The 16,523-nt window shown below is 48.0% G+C and overlaps 1 protein-coding gene across 1 annotated transcript in view; it reads right to left on the bottom strand.

The window, feature by feature from the left end:
* LOC147701696 (CD82 antigen-like) overlaps positions 1-13,931 on the bottom strand; it is a 208,604-nt gene extending 194,673 nt beyond the window's left edge. Inside the window, exon 1 of the mRNA XM_086930329.1 lies at positions 13,765-13,931. The gene's annotated coding sequence lies outside the window, so the exon portion shown is untranslated. The remainder of the gene's footprint in view (positions 1-13,764) is intronic.
* Positions 13,932-16,523: the final 2,592 nt, after the last annotated feature.

Genomic DNA, 16,523 nt, shown 5'->3' with positions numbered 1-16,523 from the left:
GATCACTCTACGGAGGCAGAACATTTTGAGTGCTGAGTTGTCGATGAATGAATTAATTTTTTATAGCACACTACTACTACCCACCTGAGTGTCCTTGCTTGCACTCACTCACTACAGCAGTAAAAGGAGGAAAGAGTCGGCCATTTTGAAAGTTGAACAACAGATATGATGGCATAACACGGAGCGAAAGGGGTATCATTCAAGATTGAGATGGTGAGCACGCTGAAAGATCAACCCTCATGTCTTGTTTTTTGACCGGAGGTGGGCACTTAATGGAGGCTGCATTGCAGATGCACAGCGGACATGCGCAGCAGGTGCACCACTCGTGCGCCAAAGGCAAGCTCGTCTGCATACATCTGTGCCGTCCGCACTCCGTCCGTGCCTAGCGCCAGGACACCTAGTCATGCACCTTCTCACCTCCCCTGGGAATTTCGTCTCCTTTCACTGTGAAGTGAACTGGAAAAATAACAATTGATGGACAGAATGTGGATCAATAGCAAACACTCACCCCCAGTGAGAGATCTCGGCCTAAGTCCATCATTTTGTTGCTCCCCATGCCATTCCAGTTTGGACCCAGCCATATGCAAATCAACCATGCTCCTGCCCTGGATGGGAACAGTCCAGCCCGAACTGCCAGACCAGGTCTCCATGGACCAGAAACAAGCATCCAAGAACTGTTTTTGTGTAGCTCTGACAGGTTTCACGGGTCTAGGCAAGGGAAGCAGCTCAATCCAAGATTTCCTTTGCATTCTGGCAGACTAAGACTACACGTCCCAGAATGCAAAGAAACAACATATGCTGGCTAGCTAGTCACACTCAAAGTGTTTTTTCTTTACATTCTAATCCCATTATGAAATCAGTACTAAAAGTCCCAGAATGCAATGGAAAACCTGGACTGAATGAGCTAGTAGAGCATAGGCCATGGAAACCTGGAATCAGCCTTTCAAGTGTTTGAAGGGAGAGGTGGGTGAGCAAGCGTAGGTCCAGAAGAAGGTAAAGTTCGCAACAAGGCAAAGGTAGTCTGTGCATAGGCATGCAAATATACTTTAACTACATATCAGAGCATCTCTCTTAAGCCTATGCGTGCATGGCTCCTGTACTGTAACGTGGCACTGATTCCTCCATTTGTATGAGGTGACCCATTGCATAGAGCTGGGGATGGATAATCTACGATCTTGGTTCTTTGACACGAGTCCATGGCATTTCTTACGGTGGATCATCCCCCCCTTGCGGTTCTGATCCCACTGGGCCTTTGCACAAGAGTCCATGTTGCAGTGGTTTAGGAGAATCCGGTGAATGACTTCAGTGAGATTATCCATGTGAACACTAAATAACGTACAAGGGCTCTGTGAAACATATGTTAAGTTATAGAACAATGAAATACTAGGAGAGATATGAGAAAACATTACAATACTAAATGAGATAGGCACGTCTGTATCACAGAACCAAAGTGAAGCAAGTACTGGCGTAGCTAATAGTCTGGCATTGGCTGCAGACATTTTGGCTTTGCCAATGCTTATTTTGTTTGTGGATGGCGTTTGTACAAAGGCACACATTGTATGAAAACAATCTTTGTTTAGTAGCTAAACTATACATTTGTATGTAAAAACATTGCCCCAGCAGTCCATTGGCAAAGAAGGGCTTTCTCGTTGTTCGGCTGTGCACATTGTGCAAGAGCCCTATGCCCTGATTGACAGCCAGGTAAGCCAATGGCTGAAGTGGGCTGGTCCGTGTGCCGGATGTATGACGTTACAACGCATACTTTTATAACGCCTACCTTTACAACGCATTTTTTACACCGCAACATCCATTACAACGCATACCATTACAATGCATACCATTACAGCGAATACTTTGAAACTACCTTTACAACGCATTCCACTACAACGCATACTACATTTACAACGCATACCATTACAACACATAACATTACATTGCATGTAAGGTAAGTATTGGATAGTGTAGGGGTAAAAATTACTATTCTAACTCCAGGGGGTGCAACAGTAGGGTAAGTGTTGGATAGTGTAAGGGTACTAAGTGTTTTAATGGTATGCGTTGTAATGACTGCGTTGTAATGGCATGCATTGTAGTGGTGTGCGTTGTAGTGCATGTGTTGTAATGGATGTTGCGTTGTAAAAGTTTCGTTGTAATGGTAGTGCGTTGCAAAAGTTGCGTTGTAAAGGTTGTTTCCCCCGTGTGCCATGCTCTATGTGCGGTGGTCGATGGAAGCAAAATATGAATGACACCTCAGCAGACCAATGAATGGAGAGGGATTACTGAAAGCCCTTGTAAGTATGGTTAGTAGATATATATATTATTAAAAACATACGGTCTTGGCCAACGTCAGACCTAAAAAGAAGACGCAGGCAGATAGGGTGAGTGACGCTGCAGGAGACAGGGTAGAGGAGGGCAAGATCAGCCTGCTGGGCCTTGTCTGTAGTTAGCATCTTTATCCAGTTTGGGTTTCCAACGCCGCCTCCTGGCACAGAGTCATGTGGGTTCCACCCCTGGGTATATGGGTTCGGTTCTTGCGCTCGCTGACTGCAGAAACGATCTGATGAACCTGCGGCTGAGCTTTCCACCATATGAGCTCATCGAAAATTAGCCTGAACCCCCTCCCCCAAGATGTTCCATACCGGAAACAACCCCGCTCAGTGTGCATTAACTGCTTCCTCTCCAGGGCACCGAAACAGCCACAAACTAAAGGAGATTTGAAAATTCAGCACTCAGGTTTCGACCAGGGCTCAGCCGAAAGGAATCGAAAGAGACCGCAAGTTGTCTTCTGTACCCTTTGGTACTTGCGATATTGGTTTTTCTATTATACATGCAGGACTCCCATAGCTTCAGGGGAGGAGTTTGGGGTGTTACCCCCCCCCCCATGCATTTTCTAATAAATAACAGGCTACAGGTGCTTTCAGTACGGTATTGTGAGATGGTAGTCGGATTTCACCAGTACATTTTACATACACACAGAAGACAACACACACACTCGCACCCTCTCTGTTTTGAAAGTCCTCAAAAATATAGTCTATTTTACAAACTATTATGTTTTCACTCGTAGTACTCCAACTAATTCGCATTCCTCTCCCCTTCCACTGCCCCATAAGCCCCTCTCATGTACTCTGCTTGTCCTATGATGTATTTAAACATTTATTGCTAGCCTGATTGTCGAAACATTTGAAGCTCACACCCTTCCAATCTTACTGACCAAGCTACACCCTACGACTGCCAAACAATCCAGAGTGTAAAGACAAAACCTGGACTGGATGAGTTTGTACATCTTGACTTGGAACAATGGTAGATGTCTGGACTGGACGAGCTAACATGACACCTCTTTCTCGCCCCTACGCAAACATGCTGATAGACCCCATTCAGATTGAAGGCTCCCGATTTATTAAACCAAAAATTGCTTTATTATGACTGTCTTCCATCTGAAATTGTCTCTGCTTCAATAGAAGTTAATGCAGGAAATATACTTTCCCGATTATTATTATATTTTTTAATCTCCCACTTTCCTCTTAGATGCTGGCGTTTATGTGCTGGACAAAGACACACCTGGCATGAGATAGCCAGAATCTATGGACGGGCGAGCTGCTCACTTCACTCCTAGGGCTGTCCTGCTCACACCTCAGAAGAGAGAGTTTGGGATCCCTGAAATGAAAGAAATGCTGGCATCTCACGTGGGATAACTTGACATCTCTGGATGGGGAGAGGGACTCAGCCCTGACATGGGTTAACCTGTTGCGTAGAAGCCCTACTCACGCCTCACATGGGATAGGTTGACATCTCTTGCAAGTTAGATACACTCACGCCTCTCATGAGATAAACTGACACCACTGAACTGGACAAGCTGCTCACACCTCAAATGCAAACTAGAAATATCTTGCATCGAAGATCTACGCACACCTCACCTTGCAAAACTTGGGATCTCTGGAATGGATGAACTACTCGCACTGTACGTTGGATAACTTGCAATACGTGTACAATGTACACTACTCGCTCCTAACATAGGACATTCTGTGATCTCTGGACTGGATGAGCCTCTCACACCACACATGGGATGACCTGGCATCTCTGGACTGGACCACAATGGACTGGGGCCCAATTGACAATCAGTAGGCTTAACCCCTTCACAGCTGGGCAAATTCCCCTGCTGTGCTGGGGGGGCGGGCACAGCGCCCCCGAGCTCATGGCGAGCTGAGCTCGTCATGAGCCACGGTGGTCGTGTGCTCATGGCGAGCTGAGCTCATCATGACTACACCCGTTCCTTTAGAACGCTCGCACAGCAGGAGAATTTGCCCAGCATGCGAGCGTTCTAACGGTCATGACGAGCTCAGCTCGTCATGAGCACACGAGCACTGTGGCTCATGACGAGCTGAGCTCGTCAGGAGTTTTAAAGGTGTTAAAAATAACAGCAGGTCATGTTCTAGTGTGATTGGGTTCCACCTAAAACCTGGAGTGTTTCAGGAAGGTCTGTAGGCCTTAGTGGAGTATAATGCCCTGGTGGCAACATCCTAGACAGAAGTTGAACTGGAGAGAGCTAAGTCACGTATTAAACCACCACTACATACAGAAGACACTTATGAATGAATGCACAAAAGGAGGTGGTGGTAGGAAACAATCATACAAGTCCTCAAAGTAAACACGCACAGTTCAACAGCGAAGAAGTGCCCAGCTGAGTAACAATGGGAATGGTAGGAGAATTAAGGAAAGGCACTGTAAGTATATTGCATCTGACGAGCTAATTTATGCACATGCAGGACTAGGGTAAGCAGAAGGAGGGGCTCCATTCCAACTGTGTCACACATGTATACAGCAACATGGCGGAGCCGCCCCTCTGCGTCACGCATGTATGTTAAAACAGGGCAGAGCCGCCCCTCAGAATACCCCCTTTCTGGAGGGCCTGCTTCGTCACAGTCCTTGGTCAGATTGCGCAAACAGAGTTTAATGTTTAACACGTGTTTTCGTCCACGGTTCGACGAGATGGTGCTCAGGTTTAGAGGAACGGCCTTTGAAACCGTTGTGTGGGTTAAATAACACACTGCACCAGATAAAAACAGAACTAAATAAACACACCAAGCATCAAAGGAGGCTGCGGTTAGCTGGATCTCCAGCTCGTGGAGAGCACGTGTTCGCAAAGCTGGGGGTGGGGGAGTGATATATCCTGTGCGGGAGGAGACATCTTCAAACCGTCCTCACTGTTTAACACTAGAACTGTAGGCCTGTCATTGGAAAAGCAAAGTCACGAGCCCCAGAATGCACAGCATTGTTGACTAAAAGCCCATAGGCGGTGTCAAGTGTGACACAAGACATGAGCTCCCACTGAGCAGCACACAGCATGGCTCCCGAAGGGGGCATTGTTTTTTTACATTTTAATGGATGCTAATGACAAGGGTAACTTGTCATGCACTGCCCATTCATTTCAATGGAAATCTCATTATATGGGCCTACTAAGCCTTAGCGTCCAAGTGGTTAACTCTCTTAGAGGCGCCGCCATCTTTGTTGTGGTTTATCTGAAACCCTTGACACAAATATTTGAGGTGCCCCCTGTGATATCCAAGAGGGCATGGAATAGCCTTTTTTCACATTATGGGCTGCAGATAAAGTGTATCTCTTCTTGTTCACTACAGGGTGGAAATGTTTGTCTTTTTAGTATTGTGGGTTGGAGATACTTTTTTGGCCTTCATTATTCTGAAGTGGAAATCAATTTTTGTGCTTCTATGTACTTGTATACGATATTGAACGATAAATAAAAATACCCAAATACGCGGGGGCTGCACCTAGCATCGTGACACAAACATGCAGAAGTGTTATAAGGAACGCAAGAGTACACATCATGTGCAGATTTAACACAACACCAGCAGAAATCATTTTTTCCAAAAAGCATTGGCACAGGAAATCAGCCTGTATCAGTAGCCATAAGTCAGTCCTAATGGTATTGTCAATACTTGTCTTTACTCTTAGGTGGTGATAATGAGTGTCATTTTTCTTCACCAAGGTGAAGATTATTTAAAGGAAGAGCAAGCCACAAATGTTTTTGCTGTTGGTGTTGATCCATTTCAGCACTGGGATCCGGACACGCACTAAAAAAGTGGGGTGCTGGGGCTCCCCGGCAGCCAGTGCTACAAGGACTGGCTCTGCAGCAGAAAGTTGGGTTCACTAATCTGGCTCAGCTCTCTGAGTAGGAGAAGATATCTAGTCAAGGCCCAGTTCAATCAAGGTAATGTGGGGCGAGACCCGATGTACAACAAACGATTGTTTACTACACTCTACTTTTAATGTCTCATGGTGTTTTAAATACATTTACAGTGTTTTGTATGATCTTAAAATAGAAGATACACAATAGACAAATGTCCAAAAGGTGACAAGTGGGCTGCTGGGCAGGTCACATTCATTCACGAAGCCAGGCAGCTGCCCGGTGCATCCCTCAGTTCAAATCATTTGCCAGACTGATGCAGTCTTTCTGTCCTCTGAGAGGAGTCTTGGAAACTCACAGCATACTGCAGGGTCCAGCGCAGAGGCCTGGATGCACTCTCTGGGGGCTGCTCTTCCCCCAGACTGGCTCCAACGCAGAGGAGAACGTTAAGAAAGAGTCGGCAAGGAGGTTGTTCTCTGTGGCGACCCTCCTCTTTCTTCTCTCTTGCAAGCTCCGTTTGTACACAAAAGGCCCAGAATGATTCTCAAAAGAATCACGGAATGCAGAGCAGCAGCCAAAGATGCTGCGTTATGTTGAGTGACAGGGAGGGAGCAGGAGAGCACCATAGCTACAGAGATAAGGGTCTCTTCTCCCCTCTCCCTAGCACAGGAGCTGATTTCAGCTGCAGTGCACCAGTCACACACCTTAGCACCACAGCACTATGGTGCGTGCCTGAGTCTAGCATAGGTTTTGTACTGGAAGGGTATGGCTAGACAAGTTTAAAATCTTTTCCTTCCTCATATGTTTACAGTGCAGCATACATGCAAAGCCGGAAAAGCAAGGAGAAATGTGGAGAAGTAAATACTGTCTAGTTAAATATATTGCAGAACTCCACCTAAGTGCACTCATGACAACTGCTGGCACTGTCGCCTTTAGTGTACTGCAGATCTCACACGAAGGGCATTTGCAGTCCCATTATATGTTCTCCAGACCCGGAGAAGTGCCAGTGCTATCCTAACAAATGTACCATGGATCACCAGGCACGCACGCTCTGGAGAAGCCCTGGTACTGTCTGGAGAAGTGCCAGGACTGATCTGTTACATGAAGTTGCAGCTTTCTAGGGTTGTCAGTCCAGCCCACCTATAGGACTTCAGATATCTTGTGAACTGTCAGTACAATCCAGATATACTGCGGATCTCTAGAGAAGCACCAATAATGTCCCATAAAATGCGCAGCGCAGCTCCAGAAAAGTTTGCTCTGGAAAAGTGTAAAGACAACCCATTTAAGTATACTGTGGCTTTCAAGAGAAGGGCAATTACTATCTCCCATACATGCAGCACAGATCTCTAGGCACAGACTGCAGATCTCTGGAAAGGGGTCCACACTGTTTCAATTCAGGTTCCTGAGAGCTTTACCCTGACTGTCCCAATAAACATACCAGAGGTCTCCAGACAAATGCAGGCTGCAGGGGTGCAGGCGTGGTCCCTTTGTAGACTCTGCAGATATCTCGAGTACTGCCTGTACTGTCCAAACAAACATACCAGAGGTCTCCAGACAAATGCAGGGTGCAGGCATGGTCCCACTGTAGACTCTGCAGATATCTCGAGTACTGCCTGTACTGTCCAAACAAACATACCAGAGGTCTCCGGACAAATGCAGGCTGCAGGGATGCAGGCAATGTCCCACTGTAGACTCTGCAGATATCTAGAGAATTGCTGTACTGTCCAAACAAGCATGCCAGAGGTCTCCAGACAAATGCAGGCTGCAGGGAGGCAGGCATGGTCCCATTGTAGACTCTGCAGATATCTCGAGTACTGCCTGTACTGTCCAAACAAACATACCAGAGGTCTCCGGACAAATGCAGGCTGCAGGGATGCAGGCAATGTCCCACTGTAGACTCTGCAGATATCTAGAGAATTGCTGTACTGTCCAAACAAGCATGCCAGAGGTCTCCAGACAAATGCAGGCTGCAGGGAGGCAGGCATGGTCCCATTGTAGACTCTGCGGATATCTCAAGTACTGCCTGTACTGTAGAAACAAACATACCAGAGGTCTCCGGACAAATGCAGGCTGCAGGGATGCAGGCAATGTCCCACTGTAGACTCTGCAGATATCTAGAGAATTGCTGTACTGTCCAAAAAAGCATGCCAGAGGTCTCCAGACAAATGCAGGCTGCAGGGAGGCAGGCATGGTCCCATTGTAGACTCTGCGGATATCTCAAGTACTGCCTGTACTGTAGAAACAAACATACCAGAGGTCTCCGGACAAATGCAGGCTGCAGGGATGCAGGCAATGTCCCACTGTAGACTCTGCAGATATCTAGAGAATTGCTGTACTGTCCAAAAAAGCATGCCAGAGGTCTCCAGACAAATGCAGGCTGCAGGGAGGCAGGCATGGTCCCATTGTAGACTCTGCGGATATCTCAAGTACTGCCTGTACTGTAGAAACAAACATACCAGAGGTCTCCGGACAAATGCAGGCTGCAGGGGTGCAGGCAATGTCAGAAGCCTGCATACAGGGACGGCTTTAGGGCAGTATGACTGGTGCGGCTGCACGGGCGCTGCCCTTGGGGGGAGGGGGCCAGGGCCAGACTGGCCATAGCGGGCACCGGGCGTTTCCCCGGTAGACCGATAGGGTGGAGGCCGGTTTTGGCCTGTGGGTGGCCTTTTTTGTTAACGGGGGTTGACAATATAGGCCCCCTGTAACAAAATTGACCGTACCCGGCCCTCGCAAACGGCTCGGCTGCACTCCCCCTTACCGCATGGGGGGCCGGCTGAGCAGTTTGCCAGGGCCGGTTTCTATTCCCGTTCCGACCCTGGAGGGGGCACTGTGTAAAAACACCCACTGCAGAGTGCCTTGTGCGTCCAGCTTTCAGGCAGCAAAAAAAAAATGTCAAGATAACTCTTGTGGTCAATGAATCTGCTTCAGAGAGAGATCGGAGATTTGACTTCATAAGTAGCGCAGAGGGTTAATATGTTTGTTGTAAAGAACACATACAGTGCAGATCCCAGATCTAAATTTTATGTGGATAGCTGAGTGGATTACTGCATTTGTCACAAAGATCCTTGTGTTACTGCAGTTCATAAGATGGAACCCTAATACAGAACAGTGATTAACGGTCATCAAAGAGCCGCAGGCAAAATGCATAAAATAGGTTAGGAACTTATAATTTCCCCCCAGTCTTTTACTATCTAGTTATAATGTTGCTAATAAAGGGTTCAGTTGGGGACATATACATTCTTATTAGGAAAGTCAGCCTTTCACCCCTTTTTTAAAACAAATGAAATGTATGTGAGAGAAGGGCTATGGAGAGATATGAGGCATATTTGCCCCGTGGTAGAGAGTGAATCTGAAGAGGAGGTCATGGGGGGATGGGGTATAGGGGCAAAAGTTATTGTTTCACCGGGCCCCACCAGACAAATGCACGCTGCAGGGGTGCAGGCATGGCCCTCTTGTAGACACTGCAAATCTCTATAGAACTGCCAGTTTTGTCCCAAAAAGCATACTGCAAGATCTTTAGACAAGTGTGAGTGATGCCACTACTGTCTCGTTACATGCATGCAGGTCTATCCAGAAGTGAAGCGCGTCTCACAAGTACCTGTAACTGAGGCTGGGACTGACTGTCTTTAAAAAAGTCTTGACTTCACTAAAAGTATCTCGAAAGAACTGCCCGTACTGTTCCATTAAATGTACCAGCGATGTCTAGATGAGCAGCGTTTTAAGTATGGTGAAAAAAGTGGGGGTCTCTAAGAGGGGTGTGGCCTACATAACTAAGGGTTTGTGTAAATATGTATACTACATTTGTGTTTTTCCAATAGTGTGCAGACCGACTGGTATTTTGGTTGCATCCCAATATATTACAATTGACATACACCTTAAACCAGCCAGGACTTTTGGGCTTTCTCAATGGTTGTTAACTGTTTAAGATGAATTAGTAAAAACAAGGATTTTGTTGTAAATTATTATTATTAAAAATGTTTCATTTCTGAAATTCTGATACTGTGAATGTAACATTACTGAGGCCTGTGAAAGCGGCTGTGCTCTTTAAAGTGTCTCAATCACTCATGTTACGTTTACCTTTTGTAAGACCTATATTCAATTCAACTCAATTCATGGCATTTGTGTAGCGCACAGCAACCTCCAAGGAGGTGTCCCAGCGCAGGTGGAAAGCGAACAAGAGTGAAGGGGGAACAAAGATAATACAGCCATATTAGATGAATCAAACCAAAAGGTTTTGAGATTGAGTCTGAAGACTGATTCTGAAGGGCTGCAGTGCAGACTGAGCAGCAAAGAGTTCCACAATTTGGAAGCCAGATATGTGAAGGAGAGTCCGCCTCGTCTGGATTCAAGTATGCCGGGAACATACAGAAGCTTACAGGTGTTGGACCGAAAAGCTCTGGACTGGGAGTAAGGCTCAAGTCTCCTCCTAAGATATAAATGGACCTTGTGAGTGTAGGTACTAAAAACTGGAGTAAATGTCTCATGTTTAATTCTCTTAATAAGTGGAAGCCGGTGAAGATACTGCAAGTGAGGAGAAATTGGTGAGCCTGGGGGAATCTTCAAGATAAGGCGGGCAGCAGAATTCTGGATAAATTGAAGCCGTTGGATTAGGAAAATCAGTAGACCTAAACATAGACTATTGTCATAGTCCATTTTTGCCGTAACCAGAGCATGGACAACCGTTTTTCGGAAGTCCACTGGAATTAGGTGGAGCATCTTTCTGAGGGATCTATGGGTGGCAAAATAAGAAGCAGAAAGGGACCTAATTTGAGGTTCAAAGGGGAGATGCTTGTCAAATGTTACCACAAGGTTTCTGTCCATCAGAGATGGGGCCAGGGCAGCACCCAGTTCAGGTGTTTGTTGACCAGCTAAACGTTTAGCTACCTTGGGGAGGATAGAAATGGCCCTAAAGTTACTCAGAACCGGAGATTCCGCCAATGGCTACTTTAGCAGATGGAGAAAGAGTGCATGTTTCCAGTAAAGTGGAACACATCAGCAGCTAACTTTAGGAAGGCGGCTGGAGAGCAGGGGTCTAGCGGAGATCCAGATTTACACCTTTCCAATTCAGACACTGAATCAGCCAAGGAAATGGGGTAGACCCTCATAAGCAGAGGGCCTGGAGATGTGAAGACAAGGATAACCACATCAGATGAGGTTGGAGCAGTGAATAGGATGAAAATATTTTGAACTTTCTCGCATATCCTTCACTTCACCACCCCCAAACACACAACACACCCACCTTGTCAAAATGTTGACAACTTTGTACCCCCTTCACACACATTTGTACAGAATCACAGTTCCAACGGGAGTGTGTGATCATTGCGCTGTGCTGCTCTGCAGAGAGGCCAAAGAGTGAATGGCCATGTATTCGGAAAAACTGTCTGACTCATCGAAAGGTGCTAAGAGTAACTCGCACTGCCTTTCTGAATGCCAGGGCGCTTAGTCATGGCCGGTTAGAAACAGCTGGAGGTGACTTCGTTTAAAGTATGGACTTTACAACAGTAATATGCTACACAAAAAAAAGAAAATAGCTAATACTCTCATGGAATGCAATATTAAGTAAAACATGTGAAATGTAAACAGGAACTAAACCGCTGCCATGGATTACCTTGACGTTATCGCATTCAGTTTTCAGAAATCGATCAATGTTATCTAACAGTAAAGTTGAGAACGTGAATATAGGGGCCGATGGGGACCCGTGTAATGCCCGTTTTTTAATTACTTCCAGGTGTGAGACCTGGAGGGACCCGGCCCACTCAAACCCCTGTAGAGATTCCCCTACACTGTCCCATTAACTGGCTATACATCTTGGGGGTGAGGCGGTTCTCTAATTAATTGATAATTAACATATCTATGCAGAAGTCCGATTAAATCCACTTCGGGCCTCCAGTCAGATGCCCATGAAACGTATGTCAGATTTCTGCTGCACTGTTAAGATACCTAAAAGAAACACCAGGAGAATGTCTCCTCGGTTCATTCAGGCACATGGTGTTGACGATTCTTGTTGTATAACTGTCCAGTGTTCATAATTTAAAAACCGTTCAATGAGTCGCGTGCTGCGGCCAGAAAAGAACGCAGCGGCGCGGCTCTTTCTCTCGGGAGTTTACTAATTAAGTTCATTTGGAGGGTGGTGGTGGTGGTGGGGGGGGGGGGGCATGATTCGTATTCTGGGAGACTGGCTTGCGGGGACGGAGAAAGTGGGGCGTTGAACTGGTGACTCGCACTTGTGAATTTGAGGGGGGGGGGGGGGCGGAGAGAAGTTGGGGGGGTGAATGGCAGGCTAGCCCCCGCCCGCCCCGCCCTTTCCCCTTGAGTTCCTGTTCCTCTTATGAATACGTTCTTTGTATTAACTCGATCGACATGCAGCAAGTGTTTTCAGCACTGTCCCTCGGGGGCTTGAGGGGGAGGCGGAAGCCGGCAGAGGAGAATCCCAGGTACCCCACCCTGTCTGGAAAAAAACACAGACAACGCTGGCCGCACCCCTGTCACATGAACCAAGATGCACAACTCTGCAGCTATTAATCTAAGTGGATACACTACACAGTGCCAACAAGCTTTCTTCCTCCCACTTCAGGGAGCTTTGAGAGACTGTGAATGTCTCGTCTACTAACCCTTTTGGGCGCAGACGTCCTCTTTGTGACACTTGAAATAATACAGAAAACTTATTTTATTGACTTTGTAGGCTGGAATCGGGTGGTGGGATGCAGGTTGGAGTTGCACAAAGAATCTCAGCAACAAGCACATTGACCTACTGAACTGTCTTACTGTCAGGGATGGATTGGCCCCACTTAGTGGAGCTCATGCACCCTACAAGGCCCCTCTCCCACCACCTTCGAACACCCTCGCGAGCTCACATCTACCCTCACCCCAGAGAGCTTTGAGACAGACCAAGCAGACAGAAATACAAACAGCGGAAACAGACATTGGCAGCAAGAGAGAGCTTCGATGTGCTACCACTGAGACCGCTGCAAGGGACCCTTTGTTAATTAAATGTAGTGTGAGGACCCCGTGATGCTGTGCAATGCGACGGCATCACTGGTTTTTAACAGCGCTAATCTGCATCTTTAAACGCAGATATTGCATCCAAAGTCGACACATATACTGTACAGACTATTAAACGATGATATGTTCTGCCTATCGCAAGCGCCTCGAGGCGATCCAGCGTGAATGCCTCCTGAAGAGTACACTCTTTACTATTGCTCTTGGCAGCCATCCATGCTAAACTGAGCTGTGACCTCACTACGGAGAAACACCGTTTCCTATAGAGAAAATACATTAAAACGAGGGACGCATGGTGTAGGTAAACCACGCCCCTCGTTGTACCCCTTCCGACCACATATTGTTTCATTATTCGTTATTTGACCGTCACCATCTAAACTGACGTTGTAAACGTGTATTTCCACTGCCCAATTACTGTAGCCGGTTCATGATCGTTTGAGTTTAATTACTAGTAATGTGGCCGGTTGTAACCCTTATATCCTGCTTGTTGTAAAGCGCTCTGATGCCCTCGGGTCATGTCCGCGCTATATACATTTGCAAGAATTAATATCGCGGTCACAGCGGCACTAGATGGGACGAGCGCTGTACACAGAAATACACAAATAAAGAAATACAACGAACTCTCTTACCAGCCTTGGCAGCGGTGTTTCACTGTCGTTCGATGGACCCCGGAGGTGGTCTGGGGCTGTCAGTTACACTTCCTGGTGGTGTCTGTCTGCTGAGCTCTCCGGGGAAGTTTGAAAGTGCTGGCTCAGCACAGTATTCATTCACACCGAGCCCGTCCACATCTGGCCCCTCCCTCTCTGGGGGCGGAGTCATGATAATTCCCTGCCGGGACCAGATGTATGCGAAGACCAGCCGACTGATTGGTGGAGTCGGGTCACGCCCCTATGCCAAGGCTTAAGGTGGAGTAGAGACTTTACATGGAAAGATGTCAAGTTTGCCTCATTAGTGAAGTTCATGAAAGTATAGTGAGGTCAATTGCCAACTCGATGACTATTACATTTCAAGAGAGGAACCCTCCTAGGCCCCATATATTCTAAGAGACTCTTCAGTCATGGGTGACTATAGGCACTCAGTCATCCATTCATTCATCTACGCACGTTCGCATTCTTGCATTCACCCATTAAACCAGTCACAATAAAACAGTCGACTATACTCAACACGCATGTGCGAGATAAACGTAAAGATTAACAGTGGAAATAAGAAAAAATGCCCCAGCCTTATTATAGCAGACGCACGATTACAATGAAAAATAACATTAAACGTGGCCGTGCCTGGCCGTCTTGCAATGGTAAAGAAGATAGTGTCTTGTTGCCGAAGAGGTTTGAGTCAGTTGAGCACTGGGCCCGCAGATAAGCACACACCCACGGGGCGCTGCCTTTCCAGGGGTGGGCATTGCCCCCTCTCTGGCTGTTCCTGGAGAACGCTCCTCCCCTTGAGCGTATTGACGTGCGATTCAGACCGCGGGAGTGGTGGGTCTGCACCAGGGGCGCAACTAGACCTGTACTTAAAGGGGGAGGTGGGAGTTGGCTAAGGCTCTCAGCCAGGGCTGGGCTCGAGGCTGGTGGCGGCCGTTGACACCCACAAGAAAGCAGGAATTGAGATGTCCCAGTCCATATATCCTGTCTTAAATAGAACTGACTTGCTCCAGTTTACTCTGTACCCAGATTAATTTCTGAATTCCTTCTCTCTATCCAGCAGGGGATTCAAGGACACTTCGGGTGCCGCAATATTTATTAGACAGTGGTACGGCCCGTGGGCCACTTGCGGCCGTCTTGACCTTTACATGCAGCCCCCCTGGTGATCAGCAGCATCAGCTGCTGTTTAGTTGCTGAGCACTGCTGTTCAGAAAACAATGTTAAATAAATGGGCAATCATTTATTAACCTGCAAATAAAGGCGTACCTGTTTCTTTTAACATGTTTTTGAACCTCCTTACACAATCCCTAACCCACCCAGACCCACTACCGCCACCCTGCTGGCATCAGTGCGGCCCTCGGTCACACCACAGACCATACTTTGTGGCCCCAGGGAAAATATTTGTGAGTACCCATGTATTACAACATCGTATGCATACAACAAAATCCTCTTTTTCTGCCATGGCTCAGCGCCACCACCCACCTCCAATGCTCTGACCCAGCCAGACAGAGGCTCTAGGCACAGATCAAACAAAAAAGGGGACTGTGGCAAGCCCGGTCTGGTACCCTGCCCCAGCCGTAACAACGCTAAGGCCACCCCATTTAATCTCACGAGGGCTCGCACTATAGGATGGCCACCCAACTGCAAAATCGAAGGCCAAAGCCAAACCGCCTTAGCATTGAGAAGAGATAAGGCCAGTGGATGGAGTCGAATGCCTTCTCCACATCAGTTGAGATGACCACCAGGGGTAGGGGGACATCCGGCACAGTGTTCTACCAGTTATATAGCAGTCTGATGTCTGTCGCGTTGAAAGGCATGGAATGGACCCTGTCTAATCATGATAACCATGCATGCAGGCAGGTCGCTCCCCACACCACCGAACGGCTGCTGCTGCTCCTTTTGCCTCATTATCCTGTTGTTTTCTTTTTAGCTGCCTGATACTCCTTCTGTGGCCTCACCTCCTTTCTGCTCCTATCTTTCTCCCCAGGTCCTCCACCACTGTATTCCCGCAGTTTTTTTCTTGATTGCCGCAACTGCGCCCCTGCTGCCCCGCCCCCTGCAGCCCCATTGGCCACCCTACTCCCGCCTCCCAGCTGATCCTCCCTCCCTCTACACCCCTCTTATGTAAGCCGCGCTGTGGACGCACAGCGGTCGCGTGCAGCGGGCGCACCGCTGGCGCGCCGTAGGCACGCCAAAGGCAAGCCCGTCTGCACCCGTCCGCGCCTGGACCGAGCCCAGCGCTAGAACCCCTGGCCCACGCAAAATCCACGATGCCAGACTCCGATATGACATCAACACTCTCCTCGCACTCAATACTGGCCGAGACCACCGCTGCTTCCAAGCCGCCCCTAATCGCACACACGGACCTTTCTCGTGCCGCACCTTCGACTTCACCTGCCACAGATCCACCAAACCTCCAGGGACCGGACCAAACCACCTCCGCAGCACACTCCTGAACACACGCTCCGCACGCAAACACGCCGTCGACACGCCGTCGAGCTCTGGGACCTGCTCGACACCTCCGGCCCAGACGTCGCCTTCCTGACCAAACCTGGTGGAACAACTTATCGGCGCCCGACATTGCCATAGCCATCTCAGACGGCTACAAGATCACCTCCAGGGATCGCGACAACGGAATCGGAGGAGTCTTAGCCATCGTCCACAAGTCCACCCTCAAGGTCCACACCCACGCAGACGACACCCTCAACACCGCCGAACATCTGCACTTCCGGATCCACACCGACCCC

This window comes from Lissotriton vulgaris, chromosome 7 (assembly GCF_964263255.1).
Source record: "Lissotriton vulgaris chromosome 7, aLisVul1.2, whole genome shotgun sequence".
Taxonomy (NCBI): Eukaryota; Metazoa; Chordata; class Amphibia; order Caudata; family Salamandridae; genus Lissotriton; species Lissotriton vulgaris.
Note: the sequence above shows the minus strand (reverse complement) of the source record. Positions and strands in the feature narration are given on the sequence as shown.